The sequence below is a fragment of the Acinonyx jubatus genome, chromosome B3 (assembly GCF_027475565.1).
Source record: "Acinonyx jubatus isolate Ajub_Pintada_27869175 chromosome B3, VMU_Ajub_asm_v1.0, whole genome shotgun sequence".
Classification (NCBI taxonomy): Eukaryota; Metazoa; Chordata; class Mammalia; order Carnivora; family Felidae; genus Acinonyx; species Acinonyx jubatus.
In genome coordinates this window covers 102,379,836-102,394,322 of record NC_069386.1, presented here as the reverse complement: position 1 = coordinate 102,394,322, position 14,487 = coordinate 102,379,836, and the positions used below count along the sequence as shown (strand labels likewise).

General features: G+C 38.9%; 1 long non-coding RNA gene across 1 annotated transcript in view; it reads left to right on the top strand.

Moving 5' to 3' along the window:
* The window catches only part of LOC128316043 (uncharacterized), a 62,657-nt gene extending 50,143 nt beyond the window's left edge, over positions 1 to 12,514 (top strand). Inside the window, exon 5 of the long non-coding RNA XR_008299424.1 lies at positions 9,454 to 12,514. This is a non-coding gene — a long non-coding RNA (uncharacterized LOC128316043). The remainder of the gene's footprint in view (positions 1 to 9,453) is intronic.
* The last annotated feature ends 1,973 nt before the right edge of the window (positions 12,515 to 14,487 follow it).

Below are 14,487 nucleotides of genomic sequence, written 5' to 3'. Positions count from 1 at the left end.
TCTTCACAGCTCCCCAAGTAGTGAATTTATTGTGTATTTGTGGGGAGAGGAACAAAGCCCAATCAAACCCAGTTACTGCTAACAGCTCCCCCATATGCATTCTCTCCTTCTACTTAAGAGTTAATTTGAATTAAATTCTGAATATTGAAACTATTTGCATTAGACAAGCTTCCCAGGAAAAAATATAACTGTTCCTTACTTAGGGTTAATGAGGAGGATCCCTGAAGAGAATAAAACAGAGAAAACAAAGTTGGCATTTAAAATTTAGGGCATTTTGATTAGTCACATGGACTCTTTTTTTTTTTTTTTTTTTTGCCATACATGAACTTTTTTGGGAAGAAGGAACCAATATATGAAAAGGGATGAAAAAAAAAGGATGGAAGAAAATGGCAATGAATGAAAGTAGATGAGAAACAATAAGAAGGCACATATGTGAGAGGGAGAGAAGGGCCTGTGTGCTTTTGTCACAGTTATGTTGCTATGGTAATGAAGCAAAATTGGGCTGATGCTGCGCTATTGGTTTTGTTGGGAATGAAGAACCAAATATGTATAAGCAGAATGACAAATCAAGTCTTCAGTAAACCGAAGAGATAGTCTAACTGTATTTCCTCTAAAAATTCAGTATAAGAACTCCTACATTTTCAAAATAATACAATCTGAAGAAGATTCTGTAGACTTACACAATAATATTGAAGTTTCTTCTTAGGAATTAATAGTGAAAGAAAATGTCTCAATTATAAAATATATGTTCACCATAGAAAAAATTTAAATACATAAGAGAACAAAGCAGATTATTAAAAAAAGACACCTGATCCTGTCCAATAATGTTTCGATGTATAGCTCTTCAGTCTCTTTGTTTGTATGTTTTTACCAATTGGGATCACATTCTATTACTGCACGTTGAATGTCTAAGTTAATTCCAGTTCTTCACTGTCTTAGTCAGCTTGGGCTGCTATAATAAATTACCAAAGACTAGATGGCTTAAACAACAAATATTTGTTATTCCTCACAGTTGTGGAGGTTGGGACATCCAAGATCAAAATGTCCGCAGATAGAGTGTCTGGTGAGAGCCTGCTCTATTCTCACAAGGGGCGCATCCTCATGACCTAATCACCTCCCAGAGGCCTCACCTCCAAATACCATTGGAGGTGGATTAGGGCTTCAACATTTGAATTTTGGAAAGACAAACGTTTAGTCCATAGCACATCGTTACAAATAAGATTTCAAGGAAAGAATTTTGCATACATTTTTGTACCTCTATAAAGTACCTAGAGCTACTCTTGACACACATGGGCAAATTAATACAAAATTTCTCATTGGCAATGAGAAATACAGAGAAATATAGCTGCTAGGAAGATGGTGCATTTTTATCTGCAAAACTAGTACATTCTCTTCTTATAATCAAATAATCAGGTAAAATGTAAGTGTATATTCACAGAGGTCGCTTTCTTTCCTCAACAGTTCATACACTCTATTTCCAGTTGTGGTACCACATAATTAATTTACTATACAAGATTATCCTTTCTAAACACAATTTCCAGATCACCTTGATTGGAATTGTGGGTGTTCCTAACTGCAGGGATTTAGGTCACATATTTATAATATCTTGGTTTATTTCCTTAGGTAGCTGTTGATGTTCATTTTATGTAGGTGTGACTTACTTAACTCTAGGAGTAACTGGGTCACCTCTTCCTCGCCATATTCTTCAATGGACCCTGTTGGTTGGGTATTTTGTCAAGAGAGGATTAAAAGGTTTCATTCTATTTATTAAAATGCTTACGGAATAAAAATTTAAAGGCTATGGATGTCTGCTGAAAATATCATTTGCCTGACAGATATTTATTGAATACTAAATGGGAAAAAAATGAGTTGACTGGGGAACATTTGTTGCAACATTTGTTGCTTTCCACAGCACTCTTATACCATTTGGGAAATAATCCTTTCAAGTAAATGGTCCTAGTAGAGGCTGCCTTCTTGGCCATAGGGTTGGGCATACCATCCAAGTCAATCAGAATCCTTCCACAAGATTTTTCAGTACTTGGTTGGGCAAGTGGGTGGTGCTTAGAAGGTAGAAGGCAGTTCCTCTCAGGGCAATGAACTATGAGGATACACTACACTATCCTAGACAACGCTCCAGACAACTCCCAAATCTGTATCTCTGACTTGAATCTCTCCTTTATCCTCTAGAATTTTTATAGACCTCTCCATCTGAATGCCTTATCAACCAATGACCCAGACAGAATTCTTCACACCCCCCCCCCAATGCACTCACCTCCTGCCCAAACTGATTATCCAACATTGCTGTCAGTGTCCAGCCATCCAAGCCAGAAATATGGAAGGCATCCTCAACATCTCCCTCTCTCTCACCCCAAACACAATCAGTCACTAAACCCCGTCAATCCTACTTTATAAATACTTGCACACTTATTCTATTTCCATTGCTGTGGTCTTGGTACAGTTCTTCATCACAAGCTTTTAACTGGTCTGCTTGCCGCCAGTCTTAAAAACCTTCAATCTGTTCCATCCTGTCCCCATGCCCACCCTCACCCCAGGCAGAATGAGCTTTCTCCTTCAGCACTTTAGGGACATTGCTGCTCCCTCTGCAGCCTCTTCTCTGAACACACTCTTGCCTCCAGCCACACTGAACAGTCTGCGGTTGCCTGAACGGTGTTCTCTCCCTGCTCTAGGCTGTTCACTTTGCTTAAAATACCTTTAAATACCTGTTTTCCTTTTTTTTTTTTTTCCCATGGCTAACTCCTGTTCATGGTTAAAGGTGGGAATTGGGTACGGCTGTTCCACACATCCTGGGTGACAGTTTTCACCTGTGCCTGCCTGGTTGCGATCCTCTGGACACACTCTCACAGCACTGTGGTCTATACTAGCAGAGGACTCGCTACCCTATGCTGTGAAAACACGTCTAATTGTCTTTTTTCCTTACTAAGCTGCAAATTCTTTGAGGAAAGAGATTGGGTTTTGTTCAAATTTGTATTCCATCCCCTGGTTTGGAGTCTGACACATAGTAGACCCTTAATAAATAGCTATTGAAGAATAAATAAATGAAGGAGTGAACCCAGGGAAGATGTGCCATTAACTTTAGTCCTTTGATTCTGTGAACCCATTCTCTTCCTGACCAACGATGATTCTATGAAGCACTGCTAGATTGGGTCTTGTATGAACACAGTACCCTCATGAAAATTTCTTTTGCTATAAAAGCTGGGAAATAGAGGTCTTCATGTTTACAGATGAAGAAACTAAGGCACAGAGAGGTTAAACGACACTCAGGGGCACACAGCAGGGCCAAGCTGGGTTAGCAGTCTGGGCTCCTCTGTCACGACTCTTGTTTTTTTCCAACTACTAAGTTGCTTCCCTCAGGCACCTGTAATTGCAAATACTTTTGATCTTGTTTCTTTGAGAACTGTGTTGAGAGCTTCTAGCCTCAGGAAATGAACATTCCCACCGACAGACAACTCCCAATAGCTACTTAGCTCCTTTCTGAAACGAATTTACTCCATTTTTCAGACAAGAGAATTAAACAGAGCACCTTCCAAGTCAGCTGCCCCTGGCCTCCACACACTTCAAAAATTGCAGGGAGGGAAAGTCACCTTCTCGTTTGGCTGGGAGCATGAACACGGTCTCTGGGATAGGATCCATTTGGTTGGGGAATGGGCCTCCCTGGTAGGTTTTTATAAAAACGATTCACAGGTTAGTCATGGAACTAAAGCATTTGGTGCTGGAGGTGGTGGGGTGGGTGTTCAGAAAATAAAATGCAAAGATGAGAGTTGTTTCCATGATCATTTTTCATAATAGTTTAGGCTTCTTTTCAACCAAACCTGGTGTGAGTGCTTGCTTCTATTTCCTTTTCCCCCCTAGTCACTCTGTATCTGCCCCCATTTGCTAAAATGATTTCCCCTGATTTGTCTTCAGTTTGTCTGATTTCTGTACTTATTGCTATGGCATTTAACATGTTTAGCACATCAGCTTGACTGAGGTGTCCTTTAGTTATGGAACATAACCCAGTTTAAAAATATTTGATTTATATGAATTGTTGAATTCCAAATAATGTTGGGTATTTTACATTAATTTTATTTTATTTTTTAAAAAATTTTTAATGTTTATTTACTTTTGAGAGAGATAGAGAATGCGCGCGAGCATGAGTGGGGGAGGGGCAGAGAGAGAGAGGAGACACAGAATCCAAAGCAGGCTCCAGGCTCTAAGCTGTCAGCACAGAGCCCGATGCAGGGCTGGAACTCACAAACGATGAGATCAGGACCTGAACCGAAGTCAGATGCTCAACCAACTGAGCCACCCAGATGCCCCTACGTTAATTTTAAAAAGAGGATGTTTTATATATGGCTAGTCTGTTTGTCAAATGATTGCCTTTTACTATTCCTCAGAAGTTTTCATATTTCTTGTGGTCTTTAAGGTTGTTTAGTCACTCAAAGAATAACATAGAAAAAAAAGCTGTAAACCTGAACCCTAAGGGACAAATTGATGATGAAAGGTTGCCATCTCACCAAGGCTTCTCAAAGGTCCACTTTGAACCATAGACTGCACACAGTGTGTGTGTGTGTGTGTGTGTGTGTGTGTGTGTGTGTAAACACATACTGTGTGTACATATGTATTTGTATACATGTGTGATATATACATGTATATCTGTACATAATATATGCTGTGTGTACATATATATATACACATGTGTATATACATACTGTATGTGTGTATATATGTATATATATGCTATATGTGTGTACATATGTATTTGTATAAAGATGTATTAAGTATAGCCAGCATGCATGCTTGTTGAAGTATTATTAGAACAAGGCACCCTATGAAATATTCTCTACTAAGGACAGGAATAATTTTGAGCACTGTGGGGGAAATTCTAAGGAAGCCTAATTAAAATCACTGCATGAACAGATATTGCTTTTATATTGCTTTCTCATATCAAGTATTTATCACAGAATTTGAGCTTTCTTTAAAAAAAAGGCACTCTAAATGTTTACTAATAAAACCTTCAGAATCAATTTCCTTCTGAATTGTAGTTGAGAAATAATAAAAATTCTAGGTGATATACCTAAGGTTTATGATTACACAATAGAGAAGAAGTGATTCTGAGACTGATGATGCCTCGATCTGCCAGGTGGAGGTCTGAGCATCCTCTCAGCTTCCTTCCCTCCCCCCCCACCCCTGCAGCCTCCAAGAACGCCTGTCCAGGCAGCCTCAGGCTTCCGGTAGGGGTTGCTGTTGTCTAATACAAGGCCTATTGTTCTCAGTACAATTTGGTTATCCCTTCAGATCATTTCTCACCTTTGCCCTTTCCCAGGATTTAATCTATTTAAATTGATATGGGTTATTTGCTCTTGAGTTTAATGTGAATTTAATCTTATGTTACTGTCTAATACATGAAAGTGCTATTTTGGTTGCTGATTAGCATTAATTTTCCCCAGAATGTGTTCTGAATATTAGTGAGCTTGTTCAGGAGAATGAATGATAATTTTGTTTTAAAAGCAGTGAAATATTTGATTACTTTCTAAAAATGCATGGAACTGAATTTTGAAGTGATCAGTTCTGGAATCAAATGAAGCCTTTAAGAGGAATTGAAATACTGGCCTTAAGAGACAAAGTTCTTTCTTAAAATTTTTATTTTTCTGCTGTAGAGATGCATTATATTTGCATTTTTGAGCCTGAGTAATTTTAATTCCATTTTTATTGTACAAACCCAAGAGGAACATTTACTTTGTTTTCATTGATTGGTTATACAATTATTCTTTTCAGATACTACAAGAACCATGAACCATAATATTATATTCCTTGCTAATACATTTTGGCAAAAGTATTTACTTGAAAACACAATACATAAATGTAATGACTTTCTCAAATGAGTACATTGTTGCCATGAAGCAATCACCTTTATTTTAATGCAAGTAAAATTCATTAAAATTTTCTCAATTAGCAAAGCGACTTTTCCAAATGAACTAGTGAAGGAAAAACACTGTCTGTTTTATCCTAACCCAGCTGATTGGCCTTTTATTACCAGATGCCTATTTAAGGAGGAGAAAAAAAAGAGTAGTTTTTAATTTTAATACACTTGATGCAATGCTGACTTCCAGGAGATTAGGTATGCTTCTGATACACTTAGTTTCTTTTTGGTTAGTTTCAAAGTAAAAGTTAGATGCAAAAGCAAAAGCCTTTCAAGCAATGATTCTACCTTCAAGACTCTCTCGTGTTGAAAGAAGGAACTTGAAGGCCCAAATGAACAAATCCTTTGAATTACAAAACTTAATTTAAACAAAAGAATGTTGTATTTGTCTCCTTTCACTAAAATGTTTAAATCCCTCCATAAACCCAATAACCAGATTAAGTCATTTGACACACACAGTTGAGTTGAGCCTTATATCTGTAAGTGCAAATGTAGCTTTTTGGAAAAAGAATACAATTAACTTTGAATTCACATTTATATAGTATAGATTTCAGATTAATTGAACTGCCTCTTTCTAAAGTAATTTTTTAATTCTAGTGTTGGTTATTCATTTTATGTATAGAGTGAAAACATCTTTTTCTTTTCTTAAGTAAAAAAAAAAAAATGACACTAGCTGTGCACACACTGAATGACTCGGAGTATGGGATTTATAAAATCTGTTAGATATTCCTAATAAAAATGCAAAGACTAAGAAGTTAACTATCCTATGTATTGATGGGATTCCTGCTCTTAAAATAATATCATGGAATCTAATTCTTGGAATACCTGTTTAGCATTCTTTGGATGAATTGTAAAATGCTGGTTAAATAATATTTCTGAGGGTATAAGGTTAAGGATGAAAATTCCAATTTCTAATACTGTTCTTTTAGGATAAGTGACAATTAATATAGCCTCTGTCTTGTAAGGAGCTAGAGTGAGGTGTTAAAATAAAGTCTACCTTAATCCTGAGGAAACTTGTCAAAATCTTGCTCTTTCCCTGATATTCCCAATAGCTCTTAAGTTGACAGGGGGTAGAGTCCTAAAAGAAAAAGAAAAAAAAGAATCACAGCAATAAATTAGGGGCATATGATATTCTCTAATAAAAGGAACCAGACTCCTTGGGAAAATGACTGATTATAGAGCTGAGGGAGAAAATATTCCAGATGAACTCGGAGGATCCTGTAATGCCAGAGAGTAGAGAAGTACTCAAAAAACAAACAGAAAATGAGGCATATCAAAGGGGAACAGGAGCCAGCCTAACAGATCACCAGTGGACAAACCTGGAAAAATTTAGGCAACAAAATAAATAAGGTAGTATCGGATTATAATCCAAAATATAAAATTAATAACCAAGAATATACAATTGAACAAATAAAAAATAAATAAAGGAGAAGGGTATAATTCTAAACGATTTAAGTAGATACTCACCACCTGTCTCAGTTCTTCACCCCTGAGCGTGGGCTATGCTTAGTGACTTGCTTCTGAAGAGTAGAGTAGGGGAAGGAGAAATAATAAGTAACTTTACATGGATAAATGTGGGAAATGCTATCTGGGCCAGGTTATCCTGGTTAACAGCATCAGTGATGTAACATTGATAGTGTGTACCCCGGACATGATGTGACGAGAATGACACTTCACCTCCATGCTCTTCTTCACAAATACCCATATCCCCAGTCTAGCCATGAAAATAAACATCAGACAAACCCATATTTAGGGACATCTGTATTTCTCTAATTTTCTTAAGCCTGCTTTTATATTTTCTATTTGCCTTTTAATCTGATTTCAGGAAGACTTTCTCAATTTCTCTTCCAATCCATTTACTGAATTTCTCTTTTCTTAAATTTCCAATAATTCTTTTCTTCTACATTTTTCTGAATGTTCCTTTTTAATAGAACATGTTTCATGGATGCAGTATCATCTTTTATTTCTCTGAAGATTTTGATGATAGCTTTTTAAAAAAGTTTTCAGCTCCCCCTGTAGTCTTTGTTTCCTCCAAGCAGCAACTTACTTATTTTTTGCTTTTGGTTCATTTTGGACTATATCTTTTATTTTGGAAGCTTCCCTCAGATATCTAAGAATTCTTAACTGCTTGATGATAATTAAGAGAAGATTACCTAAAAGCTCAGTGAAAGTTCTCTGGTTAGCTGGGAGGCTTGATGACTAAGGTCTCACTCTAGAGTGATCAGGCTGTTGATGAGAACTCCCAGCCCACAGCAGTATTTCTAGGTCATCTTTCCTGGTGGGGTCAGGTTTCTGAAGAAGAACCTTTTTCATTCCTCCCTGAGTGGTATAAAAGTAACTGTCTGCTGTCTAGAAGCCAAGTTGGGAGGCATGCTGGCAGTAGTTTCAACATTTAGCATGTATACGTTATTTAACTTCATCCTTTCAAAATAAGGTCAACACCATTAACTTGTTTCTAGCACCTCCCAGTCCAGGGACCCTCTTTCTCCTAGCTCTGTAAGAGAATCAGGTACTGGTTCTCTGCCAGGTAGAAGAAGGGATGGGATCCAGTTATAACCTTCTACCACTCCTTTCTCATATAGAGTTGACCCAACTCCTCAAAATCAACCTGGTTTTCCAAGGTCCTTCTGATCAAAATGGATCTCATAATACTATCTAGCTGCATAAGGGATGAAATTCTCTTATCTATTGATAGGAAGAGATTGACAAGATACATTGTTAGGTGAAAAAAGCACATTGGAGAACAGTATGTCTAATATACTTCCTGTGTTAAAATAGAGAAAATAGGGATGTATTTTTATAGTTGCTTATATATACATGAAGAAAATATTTAAGGTTACATATAAACCTCTGCACCATCCTTCTTGATCCCTGAACCAATCACTGTAGTCAGGATATAACATACTGTATTCTGATTGGCCAAGCCTAGGTCACAAGGGGATGGCTAGGTTGCCCTCACTCATCATACGACACAGAAAGGGGAAGAATATTCCCCCAAGCTAGGGGAGATGGGTAATGAACACATATCTACTACAGAACCAAATGTGCTTAAAACCAGAACAAACCTAAAGGCTCAGACCTTTATATCTAGACTTGCTGCAGAACCCAGGGAGCCACAATACTAAGGACATCGAAAATGACCATTAACTCTCCAAAAGCATGCTCTCCATTTCTGTGGGCTTTGAAGTTAAAACTGGAATAGGACATCTTTCTCTAAGACCCTACCTGACTGAAGTTACTATTGCAAACTGAGAAACACATTAAACCCCTTCCGCTCACAGACTGTTTATTCCCTCCTGGTCTAGTTTTTGAATCTAAACTTAAATGGTGAGACAAAGGAACACGTTTGCCAAAAGAGAGAGCAATACAGGAAGCTCCGGTTTCAGAAATGCTGAATTAATCTTCACAAAAATGGCCAACTTTTTAGAAAAGAAAAAACTCAGCTAAGCTCATTAGAAAGTCATCTAACCTTATGTTGAAGACAAAAGTGTGGATGTGCAGTTAGCAAATTACCTACCTCATGCGTCTTGCAGCTTTCTCGGAACCTTGGGAGGACCCAACTACTTGAAGAGAAAACACAGGTACGCTTAAAAATAGCTACACTCCATGCACTGGGAGAGGAAGCAGGGTGAGTTAAACCACTTGAGTCCCTGAAATATCATTTCCTCAATCTGCAAAATGGACATAGGCCTGTTTTATAAAATTGTGGAGAGTTATATAGTGCCCTGTTGCTGCTATAACAAATTACCACAGATTTAGTGGCTTAAAATGACGCAGCCTTCTCGTTTACCATTCTGGTGGTCAGAAGTCCTAAATGGGCTGACAGGACTGCATTCTTTCCAGAGTCTCTAGAGGGATAAGCCATTTCTTGCCTTTTTTACCCTCCAGAGGCTGCCCACATTCCTTGGCTCCTGGCCACATCACTCCAACTCCTGCTTTGGTGTCACATTTTCTTTTCTGACTCTGACCCGCTTTCTTCCCTCTTATAATGACCCTTGTGATTATATTGGTCCACCCAGATAATCCAGGTTAATTTTCCAATATCTTATCCTTACCTTAATTACACCTGCAAGGCCTCTTTTTTCCATAGAAGGTAAGAGACTTTCAGGGGTTTCAGGGGTTAGGACATAGACATGTTTGGAGGCCGTTATTCTGCCCTACTACAGGAGTATAAAATGAAATAATATCTGTGGAGATTTGTAGTGTTGTGCTTGCCACATAATAGCTACTTGACCAAATGCCAATTTTCAGATTTTAAGTTTTAACAATTTAGATATTTGACTATGCATTCAGTCCACTACTGAATTCTTTGATATTCAATAATCTAGTGGGGGGTGGAATACATAATTCTATGTTCTCATGGATGCCAACCTAATTTGTTTATATTTATGAGCTCTGTGTACTGACCTTAGAAGATACTTTCTGTTCAGAAGTAAAGGGCAGTCCTTGAATGGAACCATTTTAAACAGCAAAATAGTTAACATGCTAGTTCTCTTCAGTGACTCTAATGAAAGCCAAATGGAACACATAGGTTGTGGACAATATCCAGAGAATACTCAGTGTCCTAAAAAATGTTACATCTTGTAAAAATTAAAAGGTTATTTCATCAAAATATGTTGTAGGAGGCCAAGATTTGACAACACAGATGTTTGTGCCTCAGCAGATCTCCTCATTTGTATTTGGGGCAACAGGTTCCCAGGTCATCCCCTGGGATGCCCTTTGGGGAGGGTCCTGCTGGCCCTAAGCTGTACTCAGCACACCCCAGTGCCCTGAATCAGGGTGGTAGATGCTAAATACTTATGTTTTTTGCATGGCCATTACACTCCAAGGACCTCAATGGCCAAATAAAACTCCTTATCACTTTAAAGATATGCAGTAGCCTTGAGAGCCTCCCAAAAAGATTCATGAAACTATATTCATACATCTAAAGAAAGATAGAGACGATGGCTTTATTAATTTTAGCGAAACAAATAATCACCCATGATACCCAGAAGGGTCAATCTTTGCAGTAATGAAGTTTATATTTGGTATGATGGGCCATCCCTCATACGTGTTCTTCCTGGTTAATAATAGTCTTTGTTTGATAGGCGCTCTCCTAGTAGGGAATGCTAATGTAATACTCACTGAGTTTTTCTACTGCCGGCTGGGAATTATCAATAGGTCATAAATAAACTACCACCACATAGGAAAGACAATAAGATTATATATACTCCTACTACCTCCAATTACAGTAAGAGCAACAATTATAAGGTTGCACTCCTACAGCCACCCTGGGGAGAAAATGAAAGGAAAATGTTCCATTAGCTTAATGAAGAGAGCACAGCAGAGCTACAGTCAAATTTTCTCACTATTAGCACCTATGGTGTGCCCCAGCACACAAGGGAAGCTCGATACACAGAGTAACAATTAAATTTCCTGACAATTAGCCCCTACCATGTACATTCCCTGAACCCAAAGGAGACATTTCAAAGCATCACATTTACATTCCCCACCTTTCGATGATGGAATCTGAGTGAGTCATTTGCTTGTGGAGATGGAGCTGGGACTAAAAGTTTATTTTATAGATGACTGCAAAGTGTCACTGGCAGACTTGCCGGAGAGGACATACAAACTGAATGGTGGGTTTGTAAAAGGGAGGGCTTTGAAAGATGAAAGCAGAGAAATGTTCATGCCAACCTAATTAGGAAAAGATGGACTGGGTCCATGTTGGTAATTTCAGTGTTTAGAGTAACTTCACTGTTACCTGTGTTAGAAAGACCAATTGTGGGGGAGGTGCTGGAAATAGATGTGAGGTCTCTCATTCCAACTGCCAAAGAACCAGGTTTGCTTCCTGGAAGGCATTATAGAGGAGAGAGCTCCTGAGACTGGCTCCCCTGTGTCCAGATTCTGGTCTATCACTCCACCTCACCAAACTCCAATTTCCTTCCCCTACAAAGTGCAGGTAGCACATTTCCATGGGTTATTGGGAGGATTAAAATACAAAAAGCCTAGGGATCAATCAACAGTAAGTGCTTAACAAATGTTAGTTATTATGATCTACATTCAGAACCAGCCTAGAACAGTATGCATTTGTATGGCCTAAGTAAATATTGGTGTGCAAAGAATACTCTCAAAATTTCCTTCTGGACACCAAGATTTAAACTTTACTTGGGCAGTAGACAGGGAACAGTTCACTTTGTTTCGTCTCAATTTAAGAAGTAAAAGATGTTTTTTGCAATTTGGAGATGCAACTATCTGAACTGCTCTACAAATCATCCATAAATATATGGATAAATGTGGACAAATAATGGGTATCTCCCTCCCCCATTATCTGGAGCACAAGAGGCTTTTGCTTGGTCCAACTTCTCCACCCCAGGAAGTGGAATACTGACCTTGAGCACACCAATCCACTACTGCGACTGCTTCTCGTTGCCACATGGAGTTGCCGTTGAAAAATGGGTGCTCCACTGTCCAACAGGCCTGACACATAGCGCTATGAAGTCTCTGGGCAGCACAAAGCAGTTCTTAGATGAAGGTCAAGTCCTCTTCCTTGGAGCTAGCTTTGACCAAATGTGCACTTCCGGCGTAAGCCTTCACCTGTCTTATACCCCATGGCCTCCAGGGCACGCGTTGGCCTCAGTACCTCTGGGTCAGAGTGGGTTCAACCCAGAAGCCTCTCTCACCCTTCCCTGGAGTTCACACCTCCAGGAATCGGATAACTTCTCAGTTTAAATCCTCAAAACACCCTCCGGAGGGTTTCCTGGATTGCAATTTCTCAACCTTTGACTTCCAATAATAGTTACTGATAGAAAGCTGAAAAGAAAAGTGGCAAGTCAAATAGCAGACTTTATCTTATTGAGAAACAGTATTCCCTAGGATAGTGTTTCAAGCATTATTATCCTTAGTGTCTGTGGATTGTGCTGGTGTTTCAGAAGGTAGTTTGGAACTGCGGTTAGAATGTAGGTGTTTCGTGAAATTGCCCCAGTTGTTTTAATATCATTTAGGTTGTATCAAGATACTGAGTTTAAAAAGTGAAAGCACTTCTCAGTAACACCTTCACCTGTCCTTGTGATACCTGCCATTTTGTGACAAGCAAGGTCACTTCTCTCCCGAATGGTGTGGAAGCTGCTTTTTACAGCACTCGCTGCTCTCTTCCTGATTACCAGAAGGTTCACTCTTGCCCTCAGTTGCTGTGACAGTTGTACATCATGTAAAAATCATACCTTGCTTCCATCCCCCAGAACTCTTCATCCTTCTTCTTTCCCCTTTTTTTAACTGTAAAGAATTTATCACTACTGACATACCACATATTTTACTTATTGTTGTGATTTTGTTAACATTTGTTAAGTAGAGCCCTAGGGTGTTGGAGGGTGGGCCACAGTTCAACAAAAAGCACAAGGGAAAGTAAAACAGAGAAGCTTATTACTCACAGATCCCGGAGGAAGTACATGGCACGCCTCAAGGGGCCCAGACGATGGTCAAGGCAAGGTGCCAGGGGAGAGAGTGTGGTAAGACATAGGGTGTTTCCTTAATAGAGTCTGCAGGTAGACCCTGGTGTTCCTGGCCAGATTGGCCAATTCAAACTAAAAAAAGCAGGGTTTTCATCTCATTTAAGGGGTACACAAGGAGAAGGCCGAGGGAGATGGGAGAGACTGCTTATCACAAAGGTCAGGAACTTAGATTTACTTGTGACTGTGGGTGTGTGTTCAAGGGAGGGGCAAGTGTGAGTTCCACACCCCAGCAGGCAGCTTGGCCACACGAAATAGATGCCAAGGCAGCAATCTTACGGTGTAGTTTAGCTATACTCTCAACATCTGTGTATGTCTCTATTTTCTGTTTCTCCTTAATGTAAGTTCCATGAAGACAGCGGGTTTCTTTTATTCATTGTTGAATCCCCAGTGCTCAATTTAGTGCCTGAACATAGTACATGCTCTATATGTTGTTGAATTAAAGAATCTATAGGTTCACAAAATCATGTGTGTGTGTGTGTGTGTGTGTGTGTGTGTGTGTGTGTGTGTGTGTGAAAGAGAGAGAGACCCAATCAAGGGACTTCCATAAGAGAAGAAATTTTTTTTTAATTTTATTTTTTTATTTTAGAGAAAGAGCACAAGTGGGGGAGAGGGACAGAGGGAGAGAGAGAGACAGAGAGAGAGGGGGAGAGAGAGAGAGAGAGAGAGAGAGAGAGTATCTCAAGCAGGCTTCATACTTAGTGTGGAGCCAGACACGGGGCTTCATCCCATGACCTTGGCATCATGACCTGAGCTGAAATCAAGAGTCAGACACTCGACTGACTGAGCCACTCAGGTGCCCCAAGGAAAGATTTTCATAATTCTACAATTTGCTTTCCTAACCATGAGCCCTGTGATCATTGTCACCACTATCACTTTTTCCTGTTATTAACAATTTGTCTCTTCTGTTTCCTCAAAATTATGTGCCTATAGACGACAAAATTTGGTTTATGTAAAATTTGTTTTATATGTACAATAGAAATATAGAAAGTGATAGGAACCTTAGAGATTATGTAGTCATCGTGCCTTGTTCCTACATTTTTTGAATGAAAAAACTGACAATAAATGATATATAGTCAT